Here is a 13,683-nt window from a genome sequence, read left to right on the forward strand (position 1 = left end):
CCTCAGTAACGCATAATGTAAAATAGATCCACGCTTGAAATGTTGTTTTGATAACTTTGCATGCAACTTGTTTCCTTCACCCTGTCTGATAGAAAGAGGACAAATCTGTACATGAAGTTCTGTAAGAACAGAATGGGGAATGATAAGTACATGGAGCATTCCATGCTGTAAAGGTTTTCTTCCTGGGGTGAAGGAGAGGACCAAAATGCAGCGTAGCCAGTGCTCAACATGTTTAATTATAAGAACAAGTGAACACTACAAACAACTTACAAATAACAAACGTGCAAAACCGATACAGACCTATCTGGTGCAGAACACAAACACAGAGACAGGTAACAACCACCCACAACGAACACAGTGAAAACCTACCTAAATATGACTCCTAATTAGAGGAACGCAAAACACCTGCCTCTAATTAAGAGCCATACCAGGCAACCCTAAACCAACATAGAAACACACAACATAGAATGCCCACCCAAAACTCACGCCCTGACCATCACACACATACAAAACAACAGAAAACAGGTCAGGAACGTGACAGAACCCCCCCCCTCAAGGTGCGAACGCCGGGCGCACCAGCACAAAGTCCAGGGGAGGGTCTGGTGGGCATCTGACCACGGTGGTGGCTCAGGCTCCGGACGCTGTCCCCACACCACCATAGTCACTCCCCGCTTCTGTATCCCCCTCCAATGACCACCCTCCAACTAAAACCACCTAAATGAAGGGGCAGCACCGGGATAAGGGGCAGCACCGGGATAAGGGGAGCACCGGGATAAGGGCGGCAGGTCCTGGCTGAGGGACTCTGGCAGGTCCTGGCTGAGGGACTCTGGCAGGTCCGGGCTGAGGGACTCTGGCAGGTCCGGGCTGAGGACTCTGGCAGGTCCGGGCTGAGGACTCTGGCAGTCCGGCTGAGGCTCTGCAGGGTCCGGGCTGAGGGACTCTGGCAGGTCCGGGCTGAGGGACTCTGGCAGGTCCGGGCTGAGGGACTCTGCGCAGTCCGGCGGAAGGCTCTGGCTGATCCGGTCTGGCGGAAGGCTCTGGCTGATCGCTCGAGGCTCTGGATCCGTCTGCGAGCTCTGGCTACCGGTCTGGCGGAAGGCTCTGGCTGATCCGGTCTGCGGAAGGCTCTGGCTGATCCGGTCTGGCGGAAGGCTCTGGCTGATCCGGTCTGGCGGAAGGCTCTGGCTGATCCGGTCTGGCGGAAGGCTCTGGCTGACCGGTCTGGCGGAAGGCTCTGGCGGCTCCTGTCTGGCGGACGCTCTACGGCTCCTGTCTGGCGGACGGCTCTGCAGGCTCATGGCAGACGGGCGGCTTTGCAGGCTCATGGCAGACGGGCGCTTTGCAGGCTCATGGCAGACGGACAGTTCAGACGGCGTAGGGCAGACGGGCATTCAGACGCCGCTGGGCAGACGGGCAGTTCAGGCGCCGCTGGGCAGACGGGCAGTTCAGGCGCCGCTGGGCAGACGGGCAGTTCAGGCGCCGCTGGGCAGACGGGCAGTTCAGGCGCCGCTGGGCAGACGGCAGACTCTGGCCGGCTGAGACGCACTGTAGGCCGGTGCGTGGTACCGGAACTGGAGGTACCGGGCTAAGGACACGCACCTTCAGGCTAGTGCGGGGAACAACAACAGGGCCACTGGACTCTCGTGGCGCACTCTAGGCCTGGTGCGTGTACCGGAACTGGAGGTACCGGGCTGAGGGCACGCACCTCAGGGCGAGTGCGGGAGAAGGAACAGTGCGTACAGGGCTCTGGAGACGCACAGGAGGCTTGGTGCGTGGTGCCGGAACTGGAGGCACTGGGCTGGAGACACGCACCATAGGGAGAGTGCGTGGAGGAGGAACAGGGCTCTGGAGATGCACTGGAAGCCTGGTGCGTGGTGTAGGCACTGGTGGTACTGAGCTGGGGTGGGAAGGTGGCGCCGGTATACCAGACCGTGAAGGAGGACACGTGCTCTTGAGCACCGAGCCTCCCCAACCTTACCAGTTGAAGGTCCCCGTAGCCCTGCCAGTGCGGCGAGGTGGAATAGCCCGCACTGGGCTATGCAGGCGAACCGGGGACACCACCTGTAAGGCTGGTCCATGTACCACGGGCCCGAGGAGACGTACTGGAGACCAGATACGTTGGGCCGGCTTCATGGCCACTCGGCTCGATGCCCAACCTAGCCCTCCCAGTGCGGCAAGGTGGAATAGCCCGCACTGGGCTAAGCACGCGTACTGGGGACACCGTGCGCTTTACCGCATAACACGTGGTCTGCCAGACGACGCTCTCTCACTCCACGGCAAGCCGGGGAGTTGGCTCAGGTATCCAACCCGGCTTCGCCACACTCCCCTTTAGCCCCCCCCAAGAAATTTTTGGGTGAGCCTCTCGGGCTTCCAGCCTCCTTACTTGCTGCCTCCTCAATCCACCGCTCCTGGGCTGTGGCTGCCTCCTTCACCTCCCGAGAGCGGCGATTCTCTCCAACCCTTCCCCAGGGTCCTTTTCCGTCCATGATCTCCCAAGACCATTCCTCCTGTGTCAGTAGTCCTGTGTACTGGGCCGCTGCTGCTCCCCGTTGCTACGCTGCTTGGTCCTGGTTTGGTGGGTGTTCTGTAAAGGTTTTCTTCCTGGGGTGAAGGAGAGGACCAAAATGCAGCGTAGCCAGTGCTCAACATGTTTAATTATAAGAACAAGTGAACACTACAAACAACTTACAAAATAACAAACGTGCAAAACCGATACAGACCTATCTGGTGCAGAACACAAACACAGAGACAGGTAACAACCACCCACAACGAACACAGTGAAACAACCTACCTAAATATGACTCCTAATTAGAGGAACGCAAAACACCTGCCTCTAATTAAGAGCCATACCAGGCAACCCTAAACCAACATAGAAACACACAACATAGAATGCCCACCCAAAACTCACGCCCTGACCATCACACACATACAAAACAACAGAAAACAGGTCAGGAACGTGACACATGCAGACGTTTAATGGAGCGCCCAAGCCCAAGGCAGGTCAGAATGCACTTTGTACTTCCTCCTCAACTCTCCTTGCTATGTCTGTTGTTCTTATACCAATATATTTATTTTTGGTTAGGCTGTCTTGGACACATTCAATGCTAAAAGCTAAATTGCAGTATACAGGAAAAAGTAAATAACAGTTAGCTAGCTGAAGAAAAAAATGGAGAGCAAATAATTGTCTCTAGCTTCAGAGGGCCTGGCTGCTCCTGGAAAATCTCACCTTCTTCAGGCTAGGGTCCTTTTTTCTTAATTTCCGCCTGACTGACGTGCCCAAAGTAAACGGTCTGTTGCTCAGGCTCTGAAGCCAGGATATGCATATAATTGGTACGATTGGAAAGAAGACATTTTGAAGTTTGTAGAAATGTTAAAATCACGTAGGAGAATATAACACAATAGATATGGTAGGAGAAAATCCAAAGAAAAACCAACCAGAATTTTTATTTTTAGAGCCCATGCTATTACAATAGAACGTATAGGGAAATAATTAAATCTAGCTCCCAGTATGCAATTCCTATGGCTTTCACTGGGTGTCAGCACTCAATGTTCAAGGTTTCAGGCTTGTTTCTTCCAAAACGAGTAAGCATAATGAGTTTTACTACAGGGACACAGTCTTAGAAATTAATTTGTGCGAGCGCCATGAAGACAACGCGCACCTGCTAATATTGGTTTCCTATTGAACATACTTCTTTCCGTATGAAATATTATAGTTTGATTACATTTTAGGATATCTGAAGATTAAATAGAAAATTATTTTGACTTGTTGAAGCAAAGTTTAGGGGTAAATTTTTGGATTCCTATCATGGCATGTTGAACGAGTCGATAACTCAAATCAATGGCGCCAACTAAACTGACTTTTTGGGATATAAAGAAGGATTTTATCTAACAAAACAACACTACATGTTATAGCTGGGACCCTTTGGATGACAAATCAGAGGAAGATTTTCAAAAAGTGTGTGAATATTTAATCGCTATTTGTGAATTTATGAAAACTGTGCCGGTGAAGAAATATTTTGATGTGGGGCGCCAGCCTCAAACAATCGCATGGCATGCTTTTGCTGAAAAGCCTACTGTAAATCGGACAGTGCAGTTAGACTAACAATAATTTAAGCTTCCAACCGATATAAGACACTTGTATGTACCTACATGTTTAATTTCCATCATTTTTATGATTATTTATTTGAATTGCGCGCCCTCCACTTTCACCGGAAGTTGTCCCACTAGCGGGACGCCTAGCCCGAAGAAGCTCTAGCTGAAGAATAAAATGGAGAGCAGCTAATCCTCTCTAGCTTGAGAGGGCAGTAGCCTCTCATGCCTCTATACCAGGTGCCTTATTTATCAACTGTGTGTAAATTTCTCATTAAGTTCTGGCCTACGTGGAAATTCTACGATTTCAAATGAAATCAAATTTTATTGGTCACATACACATAGGATTTGCATGCACAACAAATTCTTGTGATTTATCAAACTGTTGCACACAACATATACGCATGTTTTCATTGATACATTTGGTATTTGCAATTTTGTTAGGTTGCAAAAGCAACAGCAACTCTTCCTGGGGTCCACACAAAACATGACATAATACAGAACATTAATAGACAAGAACAACTCAAGGACAGAACTACATTTTTTTTAAAGGCACACATAGCCTACATATCAATACATGCACATAAACAATATACTGTAGGTCAAAGGTGAGAGGCATTGTGCCGTGAGGTGTTGCTTTATCTGTTTTTTGAAACCAGGTTTGCTGTTTATTTGAGCAATGTGAGATGGAACGGAGTTCCATGCAATAATCTCTCTTTATAATACTGTACACTTTGTTGAATTTGTTCTGGATTTGTGGACTGTGAAAAGACCCCTGGTGGCATGTCTGTTGGGGTAAGTGTGTGTGTCAGAGCTGTGTTTAAGTTGACTATGCAAACAATTTGGGATTTTAAACACATTAATGTTTCTTATAAAAAGAAGTGATGCAGTCAGTCTCTTATCAACTCTTAGCCGAGAGAGACTGGCATGCATAGTATTTATATCAGTCCTCTGATTACAATGAAGAGCAAGACGTGCCGCTCTGTTCTGGGCCAGCTGCAGCTTAACAAGGTCTTTCCTTGCAGCACTCGACCACACAACTGGACAATAATCAAGATAAGACAAAACTAGAGCCTGCATGACTTGCTTTTTGGAGTGTGGTGTCAAAAAAGCAGAGCATCTCTTTATTACGGACAGACCTCTCCCCATCTTTACAACCATACAACCACTACAGTCAAAAGTTTGGACACACCTACTCATTCCAGGATTCTTCTGTATTTTTACTATTTTCTACATTGTAGAATACTAGTGAAGACATCAAAACTATGAAATAACACATGGAATCATGTACTAACCCAAAAAGTGTTGAATCAAATTATATTTTAGAATCTTCAAAGCAGCCATCCTTTGCATTGATGACAGTTTTACACACTCCTGGCATTCTCTCAACCAGCTTCATGAGGTAGTCACCTGGAATGCATTTCAATTAACAGGTGTGCCTTGTTTCTTTCATTCTTAATGCGTTTGAGCCAATCAGTTGTGTTGTGACAAGGTAGGGTGGTATACAGAAGATAGCCCTATTTGGTAAAAGACCAAGTCCATATTATGGCAAGAACAGCTCAAATAAGCAAAGAGAGACGACAGTCCTTCAAGACATGACGGTCGGTCAATCCGGAATATTTCAAGAACTTTGAAAGTTTCTTCAATTGCAGTCGCAAAAACCATCAAGCGCTATGATGAAACTTGCTCTCATGAGGACTGCCACAGCAAAGGAAGTCCCAGAGTTACCTCTGCTGTAGAGGATACGTTCATTAGAGTTAAATGCTTCACAGAGTTCAAGTAACAGACACATCTCAACATCAACTGTTCAGAGGAGACTGCGTGAATCAGGTCTTCATGGTCGAATTGCTGCAAAGAAACCACTACTAAAGAACACCAATAATAATAAGAGACTTGCTTGGGCCAAGAAACACGAGCAATGGACATTCGACAGGTGGAAATCTGTTCTTTGGTCTGAGTCCAAATTTGAGATTTTTGGTTCCAACCACCTTGTCTTTGTGAGACGCAGAGTAGGTTAACGGATGATCTCCGCATGTGTGGTTCCCACCATGAAGCATGGAGGAAGCAAGCATGTGGGGGTGCTTTGCTGGTGACACTGTCAGTGATTTCTTTAGAATTCAAGGCACTCTTAACCAGCATGGCTACCACAGCATTCTGCAGCGATACGCCATCCCATCTGGTTTGCGCTTAGTGGGACTATCATTTGTTTTTCAACACCTCCAGGCTGCGTAAGTGCTATTTTACCAAGAAGGAGAGTGATGTGACCTAGCCTGTGACCTAGACCTAGCCTGTGGCCTAGCCTCCTCAACCCAACTGAGATGGGTTGGGATGAGTCGGACTGCAGAGTGAAAGCGAAGCAGCCAACAAGTGCTCAGCATATGTGGAAAGTCCTTCAAGACTGTTGGAAAAGCATTCCTCATGAAGCTGGTTGAGAGAATGCCAAGAGTGTGCAAAGCTGTCATCAAGGCAAAGGGTGACTGCTTTGAAGAATCTCAAATATGTTTTTATTTGTTAAAAACTTTTTTGGTCCCTAGTTTCGATGTCTTCACTTTTCACAACGTAAAAATTAAGAAAAACCCTGGAATGAGTGGGTGTGTCCAAACTTTTGACAGGTACTGTATATGTTTTGAAAATAAAGGAGAGCCGCACACTCTAGGAGCTCAGATGCAAAAATATTTAATTTACCAACGTTTCGACAGGCAAGCTGTCTTCATCAGGGTACTGTATATGTTTTGACCATGACAGTTTATAATCTAACGTAACGGCAAGTCATTTCGTCCTGTCGACTTGTTGAACAGCCACAACATTCATTACCAGATTCAGCTGAGGTCTAGAACTTAGGGAATGATTTGTACCAAATACAATGCTCTTAGTTTTAGAGATGTTCAGGGCCAGTTTATTACTGGCTACCCATTCCAAAACGGACTGAAACTCTTTGTTAAGGGTTTCAGTGACTTCATTAGCCGTGGTTGTTGATGCGTATACGGTTGAATCATCGGCATACATAGACATACATACTTTGTTTAATGCAAGTGGCAGGTCATTGGTAGAAACAGAAAAGAGTAGAGGGCCTTGATAGCTGCCCTGCGGTACACCACACTTTACATGTTTGACATTAGAGGAGCTTCCATTAAAGAAAACCCTTTGCTATCTATTAGATAGCTCTGAATCCACAATATGGCAATCTGAGGTTGAAAAGCCATAACTCATAAGTTTTTCAACAACAGGTTATGGTCAATAATATCAAAGGCTGCACTGAAATCTAACAGTACTGCTCCCACAATCTTATTACTATCAATTTCTTTCAACCAATCATCAGTCATTTGTGTCAGTCCAGTACATATTGAGTGCCTTTCTCTCAAGCTGAAAGTCTGTTGTTAATTTGTTTACAGAGAAATGTCATTGTATTTGGTCAAACACAATTTTTTCCAACCGTTTGCAAAGAGCTGGCAGCAAGCTTATAGGTCTTCTGTTAGAACCAGTAAAGGCCGCTTTGCCACTCTTGGGTAGCGGAATTACTTTGGGTTCCAACCGTTTGCAAAGAGCTGGCAGGAAGCTTACAGTTCTTCTATTAGAACCAGAAAAGGCCGCTCTTGGGTAGCGAAATTACTTTGGGTTCCCTCCAGGCCTGAGGACAAAGACTTTCATCTAGGCTCAGATTAAAGATATGACAGATACGAGTGGCTACCATCCTCAGTAGCTTTCCATATAAGTTATCAATGCCAGTAGGTTTGTCATAATTTTTCCATCTCTCTCACACTTTAAGTTTACAAAATTCAAACATGCAATGCTTTTCTTTCATTATTTATCTTTTTATGCATGAATACGATTTCTCACTGTTCGTTGTTGGCATTTCCTGCCTAAGTGTGCCCACCTTGCCAATGAAGTAATCATGAAAGTAAATGGCTATATCAAATGGTTTTGTGATGAATAAGCCATCTGATTCGATGAACAATGGAGTTGAATTTGTCATTCTGCGCATAATTAATTTAAAGTACTCAAGTTTTTTCCATTATTCTTTATATCATTGATCTTGGCTTTATAATACAGTTTCTTCTTCTTTTTCTTGACTTATTAGACACTCCTTTTGCCCCATTTCTTTCAACCATACAGTTCTTCAATTCCTCATCAACCCATGGAGCCTTAACAGTTCTAACAGTCAGTTTCAGTCAGGTCAGGTGCATGTTTATCAATAATTGGAAGAAGCAATTTCATAAATAAATCAAGTGCAGCGTCTGGATGCTCCTTATTAATCATATCAGACCAACAAATATTTTTAACATCTTCCACATAAGAGTCACAGCAAGATCTTTTGTATGATCTCTTATACACTAATTTAGGCGCATATTTTGGAACTTGGCTTTCCTGGATATAGCCAATATATTGTGATCACTGCATCCAATGGGTACGGATACAGCTTTTGAACAAAGTTCTACAGTATAGTAAAAATGTGATCGATACGTGTGTGATCTTGTTCCTGTAGTGTTTGTAAACACCCTAGTAGGTTGATTAATAACCTGAACCAGATTACAGACAGTGGTTACAGTGAGAAGCTTCCTCTTGAGTGGACAGCTTGGTGAAAATCAGTCAATATGCAGGTCCCCAAGAAAGTAGACCTCTCGGTTTACATCACATACACTATCAAGCATTTAACACATCATTTAGATACTGACTGTTAGCACTTGGTGGCCTATAGCAACACCCCAAAAGAAAAGGCTTTAGATGCGCCAAGTGAGCCTGCAACCACAACACTTCAATAACACTTGACATAAAATATTCTCTAAGCATTACAGGGATATGGCTCTGAATATATACAACACCTCCCCGATAAGATTTTCTGTCTCTTCTATAGATGGTATATCCTTGTATTGCTACTGCTGTATCATCAAATTAATTATCTAAGTGAGTCTCAGGAATGGCTAATATATGAATGTTATCTGATGTTAGAAAGTTATTGATTTCATTAACCTTATTTCTAAGGCTACATATATTAATATGGGCGATTTTCAGCCCTTTCCTGGGTAGCTTCTCAGAGATGGACATAAAACTGAAAATAGCAAACAAAGCAAGAGAAAAAATATATACATTCAGCAGTCCATTAATCAATTGGTGTGTGTGTGCTGCGGGGTTAAAGCTACAAACACATGGGCTCCTTTTTCCGTCATTGTTATCATGGATTCACACGCAGAACTAATGTCCTCCCTCAATGACGTACAGATTGCTGTCATCTTGCCGTTCTCCTGTTTCAACTCATCGAGCTGACCTTGGGAGAACTGCAAACTGTTCTTCAGGTCTTGGACCTCTCAGTTAGGTCATCCATTCTTTTATTAGTTGAATCAACCAGTATTTGGACAAAACACTTGAAGCTATTTTCTTGTTAATGTAACAACTACTTGTAGAACAATTTTTGTTTGCTTAAAGATCCTTCACGTGTGTAAGAGAGACACAACTGTCCTCAACAGTACTCCCACCGGCTTTGGTCTTTGTCATGGTAGCTAGCAACGTAGGTTACGCTGTTACTCCTCGCAGGTCCAGACAGGGCAGGTCACAGGGAAGATTGAAAACAACAGACAGAAGGGATCTAGACAGCCACAAATCCGGGACAATCCGCGGTCCCAGCCACAATGGCTAACCGTGTCGCGGGCTGCATTCAAGCCCTCAAGAAAACCCTGCTAGCTCCTACGCCAAATAGCTCCTCTAACCCGTCCTTGGTCGGCAGGATTACTGGATAGAGACTAGCAGTCCCAGCAACTGATGCCAACTGCGCCGCAGGATCCAAACTAAAAAGTTAGCTAGCTACTAAGAACTTTCCAATACACGTTCAAAACAACAATTAGAGCCATACTATATTTCTGCGCTCGTGAGCGAGCGTTACAACCCTGCCTGGAAAACGCCCTCCATTCACTTTTTATGGTAATAAAAACGGCCTCATTTGCTGTATGATTTGAAGATGTTGGAACTGGGCCATGACAGTTTCTAAATGAAAGCGCAATGGCAAATTTGAGGTTTGGGCAGAGTGTATTTTAGTCTTTTGCAGCTACTTTTTTTTCCAAAAACGCATGCTGCCTATAGCGAGTGCCAAAAACTGGCCGCACATTCTGCAAGATTGTCTAATCTAACAATTTACAAGTAAATGCTACAGTCCACACTTCTATGCAATCTTTATGCATTTTATGTTTTTTTATAAATACATACTTGTGTTTCTATCTCCTGCCTTGGTATAGGTTCTGAGATGAATTAGGCTATGATGTTGCGCTCCTATCGCACAGCAATACTGTAGCCTACCCATAGCCTACTGTCAAATATTGTAAAGAGGCTACCGGTCTATTTACTTTTGAGCATGGTTGGCTATTTAATGAGCGATGGTTAAATGCATAGCGGGAATAAACCAGTCATGTCAGAAAAGGAGAGACATGTCCTGCAATATAATAAAATAAATATGTTAGGCGACCCGCTGCTATGCAATCTCCTTATCAACGGCAAATGCGTCTCATTTATCACTAGGCCTACGTTTTAATGTTTTTATTAGCCAAACATTATTATAATTCCTGTGCATCAAACACCTCCATTTCCTCCAAAATAACACTATTTGCTTGCAATACAGTTGATAAACCACTAGAAGTTGTGCGTACACATGGTCCAAGATTTGCGTGGATGTACGCACACTTTCCCATCATGTTCAAAATGGATAAATCTTTTTTTGTGCGCAAACCCCTTTCAGAAATGATGCCCCTGATGTTTTAAATGTGTACTGTGTCCTCTCCACAGCCACCACTTGGGACATGTACGACTCGTTCTGTAGCACAGGGCTGGGGGAGGCTGCCCCCAGACACAGACAAGGCCAGCATCTCTGAGATTATAATTTCAGTTTGCGGTCGGAGACATTTATAATGTTACATATTGAATGCTTTATGACTGATAAACAACAATGGGTGCTATCCAGACCCTGACAGTGTGCCCAACTCTGTTCCTACGGTGGTGAGCAGAAGAGTTCCCTGGATAAGGAGAGCACTCCGACCCCCACCCCGGAGTGCCTCTGGTCCTTCAGCCGTGAGCTGACTGCAAGACGGAACGTCGGCGGCATGGCCTGGAACAAGGGGAACCCAGTATGTACCAGTCGCACCCCAACAATGATTTATTTATGTGTCCACTAGAACAGGGTTTCCCAAACCCGGTCCTGGCGCACGTTTTGTTTTTTACCCTAGCACTACACAGCTGATTCAAATAATCAAAGCTTGATGATGAGTTGGTTATTTGAATCAGCTGTGTAGTGCTAGTGTCACGCCCTGACATTTACATTACATTACATTTAAGTCATTTAGCAGACGCTCTTATCCAGAGCGACTTACAAATTGGTGCATTCACCTTATGATATCCAGTGGAACAACCACTTTACAATAGTGCATCTAACTCTTTTAATGGGGGGGGGGGTTAGAAGGATTACTTTATCCTATCCTAGGTATTCCTTAAAGAGGTGGGGTTTCAGGTGTCTCCGGAAGGTGGTGATTGACTCCGCTGACCTGGCGTCGTGAGGGAGTTCCTCCATCTACTGTTCAATCAGAGAGTACAGGTAGTCAACATGTCTCATTGCGTTGTCATCTGGCTACGGTAGGTTTATAGCATATGGACAGCAGTAAGCATTACCACACACGCGATCACACACACACACACACCCACCACACACTTGATACTCCCTTACCACTCCCAGCTGAGAGGAGAAAGTAACTTGATGAAAGTCGTAATAGAATGAACCCAGTAACAGTTTTGTGACAGTATTAGAAGCTCTTCCAAGTGTAACACGTGCGCATTACTTCCACAGGTGAGGAGGGCATTGTCCATATTACAACTCATCCCTATATCATCACCACCCTGTTTGTCTCCCCTTGCTTGTCTTCTTTCTAGTCCCTGGTAGGGCAATCTAATGGCCTACGGATTCGAGCTAGAGTTTCAGAAAAAACTTGATAAAGTGTCGCGAAGAGAGGTAGTCTGTGCAGATATCCGCGTGTTCTAACTCCTCTCGAGATGCACCCACACAAAGAGCCATACAAACGCTTCACACCGAGCGCAGAGAGAGACAGCAAGATGAGAGAGTGCCGCTGCGATACGAGCTAGACCTGAGGAGTGAGAAGGACTGAGCCACAAGAGCCAGACAAGAGCGCGAGAGAAACAGGACAGACATAACGAACGCACGAAGACGAGGTAGGAGAGGAGATTCAACCAAGAGGAGGTCAGGAGGAGAGACAGACACCACAGAAGAGAGGGTGTCTCAGGCGGCCTCAGAGAGAAGAGATGAGAGTGAATTTGCCGATCTGCAAGAGCCAGACAAGGCAGAAGACAGCCAACAAGGAAACAGAGGAGATTCAATCTCAGGACCATGCTTCCCCTCCGAAGGTTGCGCCATGGATCGACTTCTGCACTGACGGGAAAACATGGAGATTAACCATCTGAAAGAAACGAACTCAACACTACTGACGGTAGAGAGACAGAGCTAACCTACTGCTCGTCTCCTCGTGGAGAGAGAGAATCTAGCCCACGAGTTCTCGCACCACCCCGTACGCAGCTTCTGGCAGAGTCAGCGGGAAGGGAGGGGATTACTTAAGTCCAAACAACTACCCGATGGGAGGCTTTCCGAAGAACTTTGGGCCCAAATTGTGCTCTGCAGTTTGCAGACTGCAAAGTGCCTTAGACCCGCCGATGTCCACCTCGGGCTGAAGAACAAACGAGTGGCGGAAGCTCCTCATATCTTCCAATACTGCCCAGTACATTCTCTCTTTCTCCCGCTGAGCCATTGTGCCTTCTGACTCTGTTCTAATCGCCTCCTGATTTGAGGAATTCCCTTCCTGGACTTCTTGTGTTCACGAGTTACCAGTTCCTCATCTGCCCTTCAAGCCTCGAGCCCTTAAATACCCATCCTTTATTCCCATTTATCGTTTCAGATGAAACTCTCAGAACTAACAGCGGTTATCCCTATGCCGAGAGAAGAGTTCGAAAATCAGCCGATGAGTTTGCTTGACGCCACCTACAGCCAGAACTGATAAGTTCCTTTGGTCCGCTGGCCCCAGACTTGCGTCGTGCCCCTCAAACCCACTGCATCATGTTCCCAAAATACACCTGCGGACCCTGTGCGAAGGAAAACTGTTGAACCTCTCCCCCATCGTCGTACCTTTGACTCATTTCCTTCTCTGCCACCATTCTCCTACTATACATCCCCACTACCGTCTCCTCTGTCTTCCAGAATATAGGCCATCACCACTCCCATCTCTTTCCCATCCACCCTAGAACCCCTAAATCCACTATTCAGCGCACACGAAGGCAGGGCGAGATATTGAGCGCGTTGACTCAATCGTCTTGTAGAAAGCCTAGAATGATGACGATGGTAATATCTAAAAATGCCTATTTCCACTTTCGTACCATCATCAACCTTGTGTGTACAGAGCGTACCCCCCTACCATAGAGGAGATCTAGCCAGTTTCCACCCTGTCCACACCCACCCACCTTGTATTCTTTCCCTCTCGGCTACGCTCCATGTCACAACAACCGGCTTTTCCCACACTGCCCCTACTCGGATGGTGGTTATCGCCTGTTGACGTCCCA

General features: G+C 45.8%; 1 pseudogene; it reads left to right on the forward strand.

The window, feature by feature from the left end:
• The first annotated feature begins 10,723 nt into the window (after positions 1-10,723).
• LOC139028475 (dynein axonemal intermediate chain 4-like) overlaps positions 10,724-13,683 on the forward strand; it is a 19,654-nt pseudogene continuing 16,694 nt past the window's right edge.

Source organism: Salvelinus sp. IW2-2015, linkage group LG13 (genome assembly GCF_002910315.2).
Source record: "Salvelinus sp. IW2-2015 linkage group LG13, ASM291031v2, whole genome shotgun sequence".
Classification (NCBI taxonomy): domain Eukaryota; kingdom Metazoa; phylum Chordata; class Actinopteri; order Salmoniformes; family Salmonidae; genus Salvelinus; species Salvelinus sp. IW2-2015.